Below are 14,455 nucleotides of genomic sequence, written 5' to 3'. Positions count from 1 at the left end.
TATGTTTCGTTTCTGTCGGGTCTGGGTTTTTTTTTGTATGGGGCGTGACCGTGTAACGGTTAGCGTTACCGCTGACCTTTATCTTAGATCTAAATTCTAATTTAATTACTATTATTTACCTAAATAAATAAACTTAAATAATAATATATCTAAATCTACGTAAACTACCTAACTAAATAACTTAATTAAATAATTCATATTGTTCTACTCTAATAAAATAAATAAAATAATAAATCTACAAGCAAACCCGCGCGAAACAAGTCGTTCGAGATTTCTTTTGTTCTCTGTCGAGCGGGCGGACTGATTTTTATGTATGCGCAAGCGACGCGCCTACGGCCGCGATGCCCCCGCCGCGTCTCCTAGTCCGAGCCAGAGCGTTAGTGAGCACGGACGTATCGCTGTCCGTCACCGCCGGACCCGCGATGTACGTAACCTTATAAAACTACAAATATGTAATCGCGTATTGGTGAACCCCGCTACCGGGTGAGTGTTGCAAAAGTAATTTTAGTGCCTAGATTTTATACTTGTGCTAACTGTAAGTACCTAGCCGCCATTTTGTTCTTCAAATGTGCTATCCATGTGCTCAGTGTATCTGGACGATGTCATTTCGTAATTTTAACTGTTGCTACAATTGTTACTCGTAATATTTTACATCTTATTACATAATAAAATATTAAACGAATCGATTTTACGAAATGAAATCGACACGTCATGACTTTTAAATGACCTTGTTCGTACTGTAACGACACTTATTTCAAATTCTATTTAATTTGCTAAATTGAACTATTCTAATCTTATTCTACTGTTCTAATTATTCTAAATTATTGCCTACCTATATTGTTCTATAAATTAATTGCCTACATAGATGATATGCTAAATTATTTTCTACCTACTTAATTTAATATTTTTGCCTACTTCACTTTGCAATCACTTTCACTGCACCTATTGTAATTCTGTTTGACTGCCACATCATTACATCACCATTTATTACTAAAATCATTCCATCTGCTTCGCTAGTATTTTGATGTCGCAGTCAAACGGTTAAGCTGGCAACTGCTTAAATATGCCGTTTGATTCGCAGGGTTCACGTTCACCTTCATCTTCACCTTCACTACAACTACCTGCCATGCATGGCCAGCGGCTCTTCAACCCGGCAGAGCTGCCTGCCGTGTCGGACGGCCCGTGCGCACACTCTAAGTGGCCCTACACCACAGTGCGTACGGCCCTTACCGTCTGGCGTGTCGACAACTCTGCGGGCTTACCATCTCGAAGAACCAACCCACATCACCATCAGTGCTAGCGAGGACAGTGGTTTGAATATACTACCACCGGTGACGAATCTCGTGCGATACGATAGTTTGCTCGTAACTCACACCCTTAAGGTCTCTTTCTCTTAAATTGTAATAAATGACTTGTTAACTTAAATCTATCTTTTATTTCTCTAACAACTAAATCTAAATTCTAATATGTCACCTGGCTCTAAAGCCTCTAACCGTGACAACCGTTCTTCTTTACCAAAGCAATTAAAGTTGTCCAACACCGAGTTATGGCGCTATTAAAGGAGGGCACTATCAATACTGGGTTATTAGTTAACATTTTTACCACTTGACATTTCAGAATCGTTTCACTGTACATTTTACTGTTGTCAAGTTAATGTTTATTGCTTAAAACTTAAAAACGATTTTATTCTTTAACTATCCCCGTAAACTTAAATGAAGGTAGGTAATGTTTACAACATTATCTCATCAAATGCGGGTAGTAATTTAATACCATCCTGTTAGTGAGGGTATTTAATAACGCTGTACTCTTAATATTTACCCTCGTAATACACTGATAGTAATAAAATGTCACTTCACTTATCATTACTGGTACTTAATACCTTAACGTTATCCTTACGCAAATTTTTAAGTATTGAAAATGGAAGGACTTTTTTCTAATCTTGACACATGAGACAAACATCCTTTAACGCGGACTTGCTGTTTGAAAAAGTAGTCAATTCAGTGAAATTTTCTCTGTCCGTAAAACAGAAGACCGATCTTAAAACATTTTGTGCTACATATACTAGTAATCTTAAGCGAAAATGGAAATCTCCTAACAGCACACTGGACAATTTTAAGTGTCGAAGTGAAGTTCGCTGGCTGATTGGATTCAGAAATTATTTAATTTCTTTGTTGTAATAAACGAAGAAATATCTTATATGATGTTGGATACTGAACTTTCAACTCCTAGTACATCATCCAGTCCTAATGTTCCTCGTAGTGTCTCTGTGTCGACATCAACCACTCCATTTAGAGCTCGAAAAAGTTTTGAAGATCTAAGGCCCCTTCAAAAAAGAAGAAGAACTGAAAATCTTATTGCAGAAAATGATTTTGATACGTTAGCTCATGCTCTGGCCAATAAACCTGGAGAAAACCAAAATCAAACGGACTTCGCTGAGTTAGTGAGACATTTAATCAAACACCCTAATGATGCATCAATGCTTCTAGCTTGCCTCAAATCACCAAAGCGATCTTGTCCTGCTAAAAAAGCACTGGGTATGTTGATATCACTAAATTTATCAAAATGACAATATATTGTATTGCGGCAGATGTTAAAAGATATGGGGTGTGATATATTCCCATCATATGATGCGAAATGAGAAAAATGAGTGCTACGTAGAAAAGAAGGTATGATAATAACAGATACTGGCGATAAAATTAAACTACAATCTATTTTGGACATTACGGTAAAGATACTGTTCAAGACTCTGGAAACAAAAGCAGATGAAAATAAATTGTCTTTGATCAGTAAGTGGGGCTTTGATGGTGCATCTGGACACAGTAACTACAAGCAGACTATGGAAGGTGATTTATGTGTTCCAGCATATTTATGTGTTCATTTGTACCATTGAAAATGGTAAGAGATGATACTGGTGAAATTATATGGGAAAATCCCAAAGCCTTCTCAACTTTTTACTGACGGCCTGTTTATTTTAAATTTGCCAAGGAAAATGATTTGAACATTAAAAAAGAAATGACAAAAATTAAAACAGAAATTTCAGCTTTACAGCCATCAGTTGACGGAAGTGCAAAGGTGAACCATAAACTGCATATGACCATGATAGATGGCAAGATAACCTCACACTTATCAGATACCTCCACAGCGACATGCGATATTTGTAAAGCAAAACCGAGCGAAATGAATAACCTCGACATGGTATCGCAGAGACACCATTCCGTGGATATGTTTAAATTTGGCCTATCTTCCCTTCATGCACGAATTAGATGTATGGAATGTATCTTACATATTGCTTACCGCCTTGATTTTAAGCAATGGCAAGCTAAAGAAGAGAATTTGAAGTCGCAATTAGCTAGCAAAAAAAAAACCATTCAAGATAAATTTCGAGCTGAAATGGGATTGCTGGTGGACGTGGTTAAACAAGGTGCAGGGAATTCCAATGACGGGAACACTGCGAGAAGGTTTTTTGCAAATCCTGGGGCAACTGCACAAATTACGGGAGTGGATGAGAAACTCATAATAAAGAGATTTGTTGTGATTCTTCAAGTAATATCTTGTGGAGAAGTATGTTGGTGTGGAAAAGTTCCGTGAATATTGTGCTACAACAGCTCGAAGATATGTCGAGCTCTATGCTTGGTATTACATGCCAGCAAGCGTGCATAAATTACTCCTGCATGGTGCTGAAATAATTGAGCACAACAATTTTATTCCAATCGGCAAACTCTCTGAAGAGGCATCTGAAGTACGGAACAAAGATTTTAAGAAATTCAGAACCTTCCACTCTCGTAAGACCAGTAGGATTGCTACAAATGAGGATATCATCCATAATTTATTAATATCTTCTGACCCATACCTGTCTAGTTTTAGAACTAAGATGAGTCAGATTCGTAATAAACCTCTTTCAGATGAAGCCAAATTGTTATTAAATCATAGTGTAACTAAGAAAAATATTGAATTTGTAGATATAGGGAAACTATCTGACTGTGACATTGATTAATTTATTGCTTTTTCGATTTTTCATTATGTTATTTGTGAAACTTGATATCTTTTTAATTACAGCAATTTTCAAGTGTACTTTATTTTTTTCTCATCGATAGATGATTTTCCTTAAAATTAAAATACAAACACAAGGTACAAACACACGTACATAAATATAAACACACACACAATATTTAAGTTTTTAAAACATTCACATCCAAATATGGATGTTAAGTTTTGATTCATAACTTCTGATCAGGACCGTTCGGGATCGAGGTAAAATATCACATAGCTTTGTTAAGGACTCGGTAACAATACCTGTAAGTTTCAGCCTGACCGTGCAAGACCGGAAAAAGTTATGAGGTAATTAGTTTTCATTTTCATACATTTGAAACACAAAATGTCACATTACGTGGTGTACATGACGAAACGAGGCCCGTGAATACTATTTAATTTAATGTTATAATGTGTTCAAAACACCTTGCATACTTTAAAGTGCCAAAAACAATTTTTTTTTAATCCTATGAAAGGGGAGGTCGATTTCTCGCCCACCGTGCGCCCGGCCGTCAAGCGCTGCATCCTCAGATCATAGAAAGAGAATAGATTGAAGTCGCGCGTAACTACAACGAGAACCAATGTCCCCACATTTCCCCCACCACAGCTCCCACACACACATTCAACTGTGTAAAAACAAAGCGACTGAGAGTCTACGACAACATGTGCAACCGGCTTAAAAGTGCTGAGATTGGCCAGAAGGCGTGCCTTATGGCCAATCAATGGCCGCGTGACGTGACGCACACTTTGAAAACGCTAGTGAGAGAACAAAGATAAAATGGAGTCGACAAGATATCGATACTTTAAATCGCTAGGGGCAAGGCTCGAAACTGGTTTCACAAAATGCTTATGTATGAAAACTTTTTTATTATTATACGTTATTATTAACTACTATCACGCATTTACTTTTTAATTATGGCGATCTGCGTACCGCATATGTTTATCAAAAATAATGCCTATATTAGGCTTTCAACTAGCTCTTATAGTAATTACATAGTTGACAGTTACTAATTACTTCTACTATTATTATTTTTTTTGTAAAATCTTATAATCGCAAGTAACACATCATTTTTAGGGTTCCGTACCTCAAAAGGAAAAAACGGAACCCTTATAGCAACGGTCAGCAACAGGCGGACCGCCGGTCCGTTTGCGGACCGCGAAAGGTTGAACCTCGGACCATCAAATATTGTAATGTAGGTATTGTAGGTATGTCAAGTATAAACAAATACGTAATAGGTATTTTTGAACCAATCTAACTGAGTACATACCTAATCTAATAAATCTGTTTTACAATATCGACATCGATCAAAAACATCACGCCACCGAGTCGCCGCGCGCGCTCTGTTCATACCTCAGATCATAGAAAGAGAATAGATATGAACTCGCGCGTAACTATAACGAGAACCAGTGTCCCCACATTTCCCCCACCACAGCTCCCACACACACATTCAACTGTGTAAAAACAAAGCGACTGAGAGTCTACGACAACAGGCTCAAAATTGCTATGATTGGCCATAGGCACGTCACGCACACTTTGAAAAAAGCAACTATAATAAAAATAATAATAATAAAATTATTTATTCACCATAACAGAAATATGTACACAGTGTTAACAGAACTTAATACATAAGTATTTTAGTACAGTAGGTACAAGTCGGTAGAATGGCATGCCCCTGTCCTCTAAACTAGGATAGATCCTGTATCTTAGAGAACAGTGTGTGACGCGCCCCGCGACGCATCGACAGCCCTAGCACCGAGCGCAGAGATTTTGACAACCCTACGGCTGCGCGGCCGCACGCCGCACGGACCGAGCTAATATAAGAGACGGCGGCGACCGCGGGCGCCTATCCCCACCCATCTCACCTTATTTGACCAAACTATTCCTTGGAAAAGTGAGGCCAAGTACTTAGGTGTCACCCTCGACCAGAGATTATCGTTCGTTCCGCACCTCAGACGCGTCTTGAGCCGTGCGAACCACTACATCCACCGACTCTACCACCTAGTTGGAAGGAAAAGTAAATTGTCACTTAGAAATAAGTTGACAATTTACAAAACCTGCATCCGTCCAGTGTTGACTTACGCCAGTCCGGTGTTTGCTCACACTTCTTGCACAGACCTTAGGAAATTCCAGACCCTCCAAAACTGTATGTATGTATGTACCATCCTAGACTGCATCCCACTTAACATCAGGTGCGATTGTGGTCAAATATCTGCCTTGTTATGCATAAAAAAAAAAAAAAAAAAACAAATTCTTACGCCGAGCCGCGGATGCCCCGTGGTTCGTGCGTAACACGAATCTCCATAGAGATTTCGAGATCCCATCGATTGATCACTTTATGAAAGAAGCCTCTCGCCGCTACTTTGATAAAGCGATCAACCACAAGAACCCTCTTATCGTTAGCGCCGCCACGTATACACCCCAGAAAGATGTCGCTGCCCAATACCGACGACCTAGGCATGTCCTAGACGACCCGGACGATCCTATTACCGAATTTCTTAACACAGACATCACTGCCTTAAGCACGCCAACTACTCCACAACACAGTAGCTCGTTACACCGTACTCGCCGGCGAGTACGAGGCCCTGCTTTCCATTTCGGACGGTACAGACATGTACCGGGCCGGTTCTCCCCTATCCGTCCCCCGGACACGGCCTGAGCCGAGGTCCGAGCCTACCGTGGCGCCCTCAGGCCGCGTCCGTAGTCCCCTCGATCGGGCCCACTTAGAGTGAGCCCGCCGTAGGCTGGACTTTGGTCCAACACCGCGGTGGGCAACCCTCTAATTGGGTTCGCCACTGATCGGGCGCCTTATGCGCTCGATACGGCCCGATCGCGAACGTCGGTCTGCGACCGACGCGGACACTCGGCCTCGTCGGCACGCGCACCGACGATCGCCAAACGGCTAGAGTACCTTCTGTACTCGCCACTCTGCCCGGTGAAGCTGGAAAAGCTCCTCAAGCTACCAGCGCGCGTCCCTTCAAAAAAAAAAAAAAAAAAGCGGGCGCCTAGCATTCGCTCGGGAGCCATTGTAACAGCCAGACGTTCGCGCGCGCGTCTATCGTTCCCTCGGCTGCATTGCACAGAGTCCCTAGCGAATAGCTATCCACATTGTTCCCTACTAACCTTCACTGTTCGACTCTGGCTTGATCCGATACCTCGTCACTAATCCGCGGCGCCATAAAGCGTCGTGTCGAGACGTTCTATCGTTGATAGCCAACCGGTTCTCATCCTTACCGAGTAGTGCATGCGATACTCATCCCGAACCTGCGGTAGCAATCCTGCTGCCACCCATCCCAAACTTCACACCCCCTCGCCTCGTAGGTCCGACGCCTTTCCCTAGTGGTCATACTCACCCGACGACTTCGGTCTCTTGGCTAGAGCTAATGAACCACATCCTACCCCCCTAGTTATGAGTATCCAACTAATACTCGCTAAACCTCGCACAGGGCGCCGCCCCTCTCGCGGATACGTGAACTAGTTTCGGGACGCGAACCGGGCGCGTCGCTATCCTTCTCGTCATAGTAGATTCGTAAATTGTGGAATAACTTGTTCATCATTCAAATAATAAGTAATTTAGAGTCAGTGAAACTAGAATAAGGAACTATTGTGGAACCTGAAATACAAAGTGCCATTGTGTTATTGATTGTGCGTTTCCTTGGTCAAATACCCCTGTAGGCATCCTGGATAGGTACACATCCCTCATCGCAGAAGGCGAACTGGGACTTAGTACTAAACAGCGGGGTGTCAGACTGAGCTAGCTAAGACGCCCCGTTGCAATGGCGCCCAACTAAATAACCCACGGAACCTACAGGGATCACCAGATCGCTAGAGAAGCGAAAGACCACAAGGAACGCAAAACTTCGCATCAAATTGAAAATTACACATGTCAGAACCGACATCTTGGATATATAAACTGAAGAAGACAGAACTTGAGAACGAGTGCAAAAGAAGAAACATAAAAACGGAGAACAGAACCGTACAAGAACTGAGACGGAACCTCACAGAAGTACTCAGAACTAAGCAGTCCCATCAACCAGTCCAGCCCGCCAGTAAGTCCGCCGAAAACAGTGAGTCAGAAACCGATTTCGAAGACACAGAGATGCACCAAGAACCAAACATGTCGTACACCATAGACCAGACTGAAAGCATAACGGCAAGATGGAACCTAAGTTTTGACACATACAACGACCCAGTGGAATTCCTGGAGCAACTGGACGAACTCATGTCATCGGGCGAGGTCAAGCCAGATAAAGTGCTGAAAGTGCTCCCCAGATTTCTGAAAGGAAAGGCCGTACTGTGGTATAGAAATAATAAAAACTCGTTTACTACATGGAACGAATTCATAGAACTCTTCAAGTTGACATTTGTGAGCCGTGACAGTGACCTGTTAGCTAAAATAGTGAATTATAGGCAACATTACCGCCAAAAATTCACAGACTACCTGATTGAAATACAAACACTCATGCGCAGATACGCAAAAATGTCAAAAGAAGAAGAACTAAATAGAATCTACGAAAACATGAACGCTAAATACAAGTTTTATATCAAGAAATCAGAAGCAGACTCGGTAAGCAAATTAATACAACTGGCAAACGACTATGAAAATGTCACAGCTGACCGTCAAACTAGCTCCATACAAAGAGAACCACGAAATAACTACCACGAAACAAGCACAAATTTTAATCAAGAAAACAAGGAGACGGCATCATACATACACAATTACAACACAAATACTTGCTGCTGGAGCTGTGGAAAACAAGGACACTCGATGAAAGATTGCAGAAGTAAGAAAATACTATTTTGTAACGGTTGTGGCAAGATCGGCAAAATGAGTAAACAGTGTTGTAAGAAAACAAGTGAGTACACACAGGCCATGACAATGAACACAAGTCCGCAAATTAAAGATAACCGTCCCTTCGTAGATGTATCGATACTAGGCGAAAAATATCAAGCACTCGTAGACACCGGCGCCACAAGATCATACATCAACGACCAAGTGTACAAGAAAATCGTAAAAAGAAACCTGAAACCGAAAACAGTAAGCATAACAGCTAGCATGACAGATGGGCACACAACTCGAATAAAAGAAGCACTAGACTTGGAAATAAATATAAAGGGAAAAACAATAAACCACCAAGTGTTATATCATCCACAAATCACGAGCATACTGATTGGCATGGACATATTGAATAGAATAGGAGCCAAAATAGAATGGCCCAAAGATAGTACCAAACAAGAGGAACAAGTGGGAACAAAGTCAAGAAAAAATACAGAAGCCAACATCGTACCTACATACGAAATGGCCGAAACACCGACAAGTAAGAAAAAATACAAGATCAAACTCGCACACGAAAAACCAATCAAGAAAAAAGACTATTCACGGAACCCTAAAAGTCAAGAAGTAATAAATAAACACATAACACGCTTAAAACAAGAAACAAAAGAAGACTGGATCCAAAAGAAAATTCTTCTTCTTCTTCTTCTTTTATTGATGGCGATGAACTTGTGCTTTTTCGCCACTGTTCCGCCAATGTCACGTGCGCAGCTTTTACACAGTGATAGAGACAAATAAAATAAAATAAAATAATTTAACTACAAGACTAAGTGAACTTATCGACCTAAAACAAAAAAGACATCACAAATCACAATCACGACAAGACAACACAAAAAAGACGAAACACACAAAAATTTTGTACAGCAGGGGTTGGGGAAAGGGTTGAGGGATGGGGGTGGTTTGAAACGAAAGAAAAAAAAAAAAAAAATGTCACGGGGGATTAATAAATTTCGCAAGGCCAATTTTTTCCTTACCTACAAATTAATTTTGTTAATATTAATGAATTTTGCAAGTGAATTTAAAATAGGACAGTTAGTGGTGTTAAGTACACATTTAATATTAGAGGGACGGGGGAAAGTTTTAGGGAGAAAATCGTATAAAGAGGATCCAATTTTAGGACAATTAAAAAAGATATGGTTGGCTGTTCCTTCATCCAGGCCGCACTCGCAAATGGAGCTATCTCTAATGCGAATTTTCGCGAGGTGGACAGGGGTGCACGCATGACCAAGGCGCAGGCGACAGATGATGGAGACAGTTCTTTTTGGTAGGTTCTGATGTCTAAAAAACCAAGGTTTTGAAGGGATATCCTTTTGTATATCAGCGTAATATTTACCAACCATTCTTTTGGAATTTTCCCAATGAGTATTCCACGATGAGTATAAGTGGTTTCGAGGGAGAGCGGAGGCGTCATGGGCAAATAACCTATAGTGATCCAGCGAGCCAGTAGATGTTGCAAGCTTAGCGCATGAATCAACTGTTTCGTTGCCTGGGATACCTCGATGGCTTGGGATCCAGGTTAAGACGATATTTAATCCCTCTAGTTTGCATTTAAAGAGAGCTTCTCTAATTTGAAAGATAATGGGAAATTTGGTTTTTGATTTAAAGGGGTTAGATAAAATGGCTTGAAGACAGCTTAGAGAATCGGTGAAAATCAAAGAGTTGTTAAGACGATGGGAGATAGAGTATCGGATAGCCTCTAATATTGCGACTGATTCTCCGGTGAAAACTGATGTTACTGGAGGACATTTAAAACTTAATGCTATTTTGTACGCAGGTATCCAGACAGCTGCGCCAGTGCAGCCACCTTCGTCTAGTTTGGAGGCATCAGTGAATATCTTGGTCCAGCCTTGCCAGTGCTCGGAGACAATATTAACAAATTCTTGACCTGCTGAACAGGAATTCTTATTTATGCCAAAGTTTAAAATAATTGGGGGTTGATAAAGTAGGGATTCAAAGCTGTTTGTGAAAAGGGGATTTAGAGGAATTTTTTCAATTGGAGTGGGCAGACGGGTAAATTTCTGGTAACTTGACAGAATGCATGGCAAATTTCGAGAGGGATCAGAGCTGCTAAGTAAAGAGAGTAGAGTTAATTTCTCATTTAACGGGTGAGAGGAGTTTTGAGAAACCTTTAAATAAAATCTGTCACAGAGATACTGTCTGCGCAAATAGAGGGGAGGCTCCACACACTCGACTTGCAGAGCATTAATAGGTGAGGATTTCATGGCTCCCAATATTATGCGAAGACATTTAGACTGTGTTTTATTGAGTTTCTCGAGGACTGCTTTGTTACATGGATCTAAAAGGAATGAAGCGTAATCAAAATGGCTACGAACAATAGCGTTATACAAAAGTTTTTGGGAGTAAGGGTGAGCACCCCACCAGGTACCCGCGAGGGCTCGGAGAATATTCAACCCTTTTTCAGCTTTTCCGAGAATATAATTAAAATGCGGAATACCTGTTAGTCGGGTGTCTAAAATTAGGCCTAAAAATTTCACTTGGTTATCACATGGAATGCTATTGCCGTTTAGTGATATGTCTAGATCTGGAACAAAACGTTTTCGAGTAAAGGTGACACAGCAACATTTTGGGACGGATATTGATAGTCCGTGGTCTGTCATCCAGTTATTCAGGTACTCTAAAGCTGTATTTAAACGAGAGCTTGCTTCGGTAATAGAGTTGGAGGAATAATATAGGGCAATGTCGTCCGCGTACTGCAGAATGCTGCAAAAAGAGTCCACTGTCCTGTTGAGGTCATATGTATATATGTTATAAAGCAGGGGACTAAGCACAGACCCTTGCGGGAGGCCTTTCCAGATTAAACGAGGAACAATGGAATCCTGGAATCTCACTGCAATTGACCTAGACATCAATGAGTTACAGATGAGACGCACCAGTTTCTCCGGGATACTCAGATGAAGCAGCTTTTGCCTGAGTAATGGGAGCAAAACATTGTCGTACGCAGAGGCAATGTCCAGAAAAACCCCAACGAGATATTCTTTATTTTTAAAGGCTACTCGGATATCTGTTGTCAATATACTTAAACTATCAAGAGTGCTTAAGCCTTTGCGGAAACCAAATTGCGATAAGGGAAGGATATGGTTAGATTCCAAATGCCATTCAAGACGATTTCTAATCATGTGTTCTACTATTTTAAGAAGGACGGAAGAAAGAGCTATAGGGCGGTATGAGTTGTGATCTGAAGGATCTTTTCCTGGTTTGGGTATTGGAATGACAATCTGTTGTTTCCAAGCTTCCGGAAGAGAGCCTTGATCTAGGAACGAGTTAATAATTTTAAGGAAGTACGACTTAGCTCTTTCTGAGGATTTAATTATAAAGGAGTAAGGGACACCATCAATCCCTGGCGATGAATCCTTTAAACCGTCCAAGGCTGACAAAAGTTCTTCAAAGGAAAAGGGCCTATCTAAATAATTGACATGGGGAAGGAAATTACTAGGGGAAGGGAAACTATCTATAAATGGGACAAAGGGAGGAGCCAATTTATCAGCGAAATCATTAAGCCAAGTAGCGGGATCGTTTGATGGAGAATTTAATGGGATTAAAGACGTACGGTAACGTTTAATTTGTTTCCATACTATAGAGGAAGGGGTCCTTGGGGACATGCTCTCACAGAACCCAATCCACCCTTTTCTCTTCTTTTTGGCTAAGAATTTCCTGGTTTGGGCAGCCGTTTTTTGGTAACAAATGTAGTTCTCCATGGTCATTGACCGGTTGTACCTTTTTTCAGCTTCTTTTCGTTTTTTGACAATGGCAGTACACTCAGCGTCCCACCAAGGGGGTGATATCTTATAGGACGGGTTTTTTAAAGGGATGTGTTCTTCTGCTGATGATTGTAGGATGTTTACAAAGTCAGGGTAGACAGAAAGAGCATTTTCATTAGAAACGTTGGGAAGATCTTTTAATTTTTCGTTGACTGACCCATAAAAAGCTAGCCAGTCGGCGTTATTTAATTTGAATTTTAGGAGAGGGGGGAGGCGGTTAGTTGGAGTGTTATTATCAGGTAGCGAAATTAAAATGGGATAGTGATCGCTACCGAACGTGCTATTAAGGACGCTCCATGAGAGAAGCGAGGATACATTTGGAGAGCAAAAAGAAACATCAACGGCAGAAGCTGGATTTTGAGTAGGAGCACACCTTCTGGTTGGACAGCCATTGTTCAAAATACATAGATCTAAATCATCCAAAAGGTCCAAGAGTAATGATCCAGAAGAGTCGGAGTGATACGAGCCCCATGAGACATGGTGAGCATTAAGGTCGCCCATAATGAGGACTGGAGGAGGAAGGGATAAAATGGCAGAGCGCAATTCATTAATGGAGGAAGAGTTAGGACGGGGGATATAAACAGATAGGAAGGATATGTCAAAAACTCGCACGGCCACGACGTTAATGTCTTGGCTATGCGAGGGGAGGGGAAGTTGACTATAGCGGAGAAAGCGCCTTACAAGTAAGGCACTTCCCGCGTAACCATCACTTCTATCATCCCGGAGGCACGCGTAGCCTGATACACGGAAGTGTGATCCAGGTACGAGCCATGTCTCCGAGACGGCTAGAACCGATGGGGAGTATTTGTTTATTAAAAAGGTTAATTCATGCTTTTTGCGTCTAATGCTTTGGCAGTTCCATTGAACTACCTTTTTGTCCATTATTAATATCGGTTATTTGGGAGATTTGGGAAAGCATTTGTGCAACGTTGGACGGTAGGGCGATTTTACGACTGGAAATAATACTGATGATGAGGGAGAGGACCATCTCCAGGAGGCCCTCATCACCAGGGGAAGAGGAAGAGGAAGAGGAAGAGGAAGATCCACTATTCAGAGCGCAACCATTAGGAAGGGAAGAAGCACAATTGCCAATAATGGCTTGGTGTGCCTGCTTGTCATAACCCTTATCTAACGGCGCGTGAGAGCGGGGAGTGCGAGGGATGGACTTTCTGTAAGAGATGGTTTGGCTTGAGGATGGAGAGTGGGGTTGGGATAGTTGGAAAGTGGGGCTGATGGTTTGTGAAGACGGAGATTTAGTGGCATCTGCGTAGGACTTGCGGACTGGTTGGAATTGGGAGGAGGCCTCAGAGTAAGAAATATTGTCCTGAGACATAGTTATTTTAATTGCCTTTTGGCGGGAATGCTCTGGACAGGACTTGTTGACCGCAAAATGTGGGCCTAAGCAATTGACACAAGTTGCTTTACCTTCCGAGACGTCGCATTCTTCTGCTGGGTGGGGTTGAGTGCACCGATAGCATCTGGGTTTCGACCTACATTGTGCCTTCACATGGCCAAATCGGCAACAGTTAAGGCATTGAATTGTTGGAAGCTGGTACCTACGTCTCAACTGGAATCGAATTGTGGCAACAGAAGACTCTTTGAGGAAGAACTTGACCCTTGAAAGTCACCACAACGGTTTGTGTGGGGACCCAGGATGACTGACCGTCTCTAACCTGCTTCCTGTTGAGGCGGCGGGCCTTCAAAAGAATGCCGCAACCGTCTGGTGTTGTCAAATTTTCTGCGAGCTCCTCCATGGTCCAGTCAGTGGGGATGTTCCTGATGAGACCCATGCGGGTCACGTTATAAGTCGGTATC

The 14,455-nt window shown here is 41.7% G+C and overlaps 1 long non-coding RNA gene across 1 annotated transcript; it reads left to right on the top strand.

Moving 5' to 3' along the window:
- The first annotated feature begins 335 nt into the window (after positions 1 to 335).
- Positions 336 to 1,425, top strand: LOC135087420 (uncharacterized). The gene is made up of 2 exons (XR_010260806.1): positions 336 to 483; positions 1,082 to 1,425. It is a non-coding gene; the product is annotated as an uncharacterized LOC135087420 (long non-coding RNA).
- Positions 1,426 to 14,455: the final 13,030 nt, after the last annotated feature.

Source organism: Ostrinia nubilalis (genome assembly GCF_963855985.1).
Source record: "Ostrinia nubilalis chromosome W unlocalized genomic scaffold, ilOstNubi1.1 SUPER_W_unloc_6, whole genome shotgun sequence".
Classification (NCBI taxonomy): Eukaryota; Metazoa; Arthropoda; class Insecta; order Lepidoptera; family Crambidae; genus Ostrinia; species Ostrinia nubilalis.
The sequence above is the reverse complement of the archived record's forward strand: the minus strand, read 5'-3'. Positions and strand labels throughout refer to the sequence as shown.